We start from the raw sequence: 2,845 nt of genomic DNA on the forward strand, positions 1-2,845 counted from the left end.
GGTGAAACTGACCCTTGCGATAGTTCGACTACCCTCATGACCGTTCAACTTCCATGAATTTCTGACTTACATGAATCTATGTTCACAAGTGGGACTCTTGGAATTCCATGTTACATCACATTGATTGACAACAAGTCCATAGCGGAGATGTGGGCAACATGACTCATGACTTCACTCAACATGACTTAAAAAGACAATACTGGTACATTCGTGTTGCTACTAGAGTGCATGTTGAGCTACAATGTTGCGAAGTGATGGATGTCTTCATGGTGTATCATAACTTCACCTCTACATGGTGAAGTGCACGAAGTCTTCGATGTTCCTTGGTTCACTTGATGAAGCTCTAGCACGTTGTTCCTTTCTTTCATGTTGGAAGGCTTGACAAGCTCAGTTGTTCACGAAGGTGCATGTTCATTGCGTTCATCTGCTTTGCATGCTTCGTTCGTCCATCCGCTTCGCATGTTTATTTCACTCATCTGTTGGTGAACGTGTCCATCTGCATGTGCTCCCTTCATTCATGTTATTCGTCATATTGACATGTTTGTCGGTGTACCTATACCTGCGGTCACTCATGATGAGATGACATCACATCCAAAACCTCCTAGGCTACCATGACACATGATCATTCGAATGTGGGTGATTGGGAGAGGTAGCAGGGATGTGAGGTGGGATGATGGCTCTAGGCAACAACTGATGAAAATTGTACAAGAGTCACTGAACGATGGAGACAGATGATCTAAGTCGACAGTGACTGTCTGCAAGGTCTGGCTCGACTGGGAGTCCAAATTACACAAATTTTAGGAGGGACAGTCCAGGCTGCAGGAGGGAAGGGCAGGCATGCTTTGTACATTTTTCGGATTGAATAGATAGCAGGGGCTGGACATCCAAATTTGTGAAATTTTCTAGAGGAATAGGTTGGGCTGCATGAGGGGTCAGCAGTAGGGATTAAGCAATTTTTCTAGGGAACTTCCTGTGTGACTGCAGCCAGATTTGCACAATTCCTAGAGGGAACTGCTAGTTGACTACAGGGGTCACTAGAAGCGAGATCTGTGCAATTCCCAGAGGGAATTGCCAATTGGCTATTTGGGTCACTGGTAGCTAGATTTGTGCAATTCTCATAGGGAAATTCTAGCTGGTTCTTCGGGTCACTTGTGGCTAGACTTACGCAACTACCAGAGAGAAATGCCAGTTGGTTGTTCAGTCATTGGCAGCAAAAACTGCGCAATTCCTGCAGGGAACAAGAAGTCTGTTGCTGGGAGTTGTTGGCTGGGAAAATTGCATTAAGGTCGGGAGGCTAAACTGCTGATCATATCTGCGCAATTTCTTAGCTGAGCTAACCGATGGGAAGTGGGAGGCTTGCTCATGATAACTACACAATTTATGAGATGAACAGTCACTCGACTGTCCAAGTGGACAACATGAGTGCTGATTTAATTGCTCGCGGGCAACGCAACTTGAAAGAACTAGCTTGGTGCTTCTACATTGTTCTGGTTGACAGTCGATCGAGTCGAAAGCAGGGTGATGGTCCGGTTGTCAGTCAAGAGTCTGGTTGTCATAACTTCAGCAAAAATGGCAATGTGTGTGAATAGTTGAAAGGTGCATAGGTGATCATATGGACACACACTTGCATGACTTGACAACGGAATGACCAAACCATCCGGATACACATGTTTGACATGATTGACCGACGGTGCAAGCGACAAGCACGACACTTCTGATTCATCGTTCATGATCGAGACAACACTTGCACGATAGTGAATGTCACTCCATGTGTGAGTGCGATAGATGCTTTCATGGAAAACACATTAAACACATACAAAGCAAAGACTTTGAGCATAACCAAAAAATGATCGCAATCATGACTTAGACATCAACATGTAGATACTTGAGTGCAATAAACAAGCAACGTGAATGTAAAAACTCACATGAGCTCACAGAGTGAACCCGAGTGTGTCTAGTCACCAAGTGAAACTCTCCAAGGGAGGCTCCGAAATTGGTTCAGTACAAAATTTTGGAGGGTGGTTGTAGCCACTACAACACAACCTTAAAACTCCCATTCACATAGAAGCATCTTAATCCAAAGTTTCAGAAATTTTAAATACTTACCTCATGGTCCATTGAAGAATCGTCATTTTTCTTCATTGTAGGACACGGTCGACTCTATGGAGAACTCAATAATGAATCCTCCCAAGATGTTATCAATCCATAAATCGGCAGCCCTTAAAATCCTACTCTCAGTGCCCTTGAGTCATTTTATCAGTTCAAGACCCCGCACCATAGGTTCTTCACCTTTAAAATAGTTCCTCTTTTCGGTCCACCTCAATATCCATTCATATAGCTCGACAGGAAATGAAGTGAAGAAAATCTAGTATTGATCTGTAAAAACATAATTTTGTAACCAAGATTTGGATGTCAGATGAGGGTTTATGTTTTTTTTATCCATAAATTCTCGCTCTTTTATGTCTTTTGGTCTTGAATATCCTTCTTCAACAGGTACCACATCCACATATCCTTCAAACAGATCCCAGTCCAGGAAACGGAACCATTTGTTGGCTTGGTTTGGGCTAACCCAGGTTCAATCTATATTGTGCACCAACAAAACCCTTGATCACTGGCCCTTTCAGCAATGACTTGCAAGCGAATCATAGTCTCACCTGAAGTGACTCTGGGAGGATGTAGAACTAGGTTTCTATAGCCTTGAAGGATTGGTAGATGTGTTATTATTATGTTATCTTATTCTTATCATTTATAAATCACTTCGTCGCATTATATTAATCACTTAAACATGTTATATGAAACCATAAACCACCAATGTGCTGAAGTAAAATACAACTGTAATAACTGC

The sequence above is a fragment of the Pinus tabuliformis genome, chromosome 5_2, assembly GCF_031772625.1.
Source record: "Pinus tabuliformis cultivar Carrire ecotype Pingquan chromosome 5_2, CPIR1, whole genome shotgun sequence".
NCBI classification, from domain to species: domain Eukaryota; kingdom Viridiplantae; phylum Streptophyta; class Pinopsida; order Pinales; family Pinaceae; genus Pinus; species Pinus tabuliformis.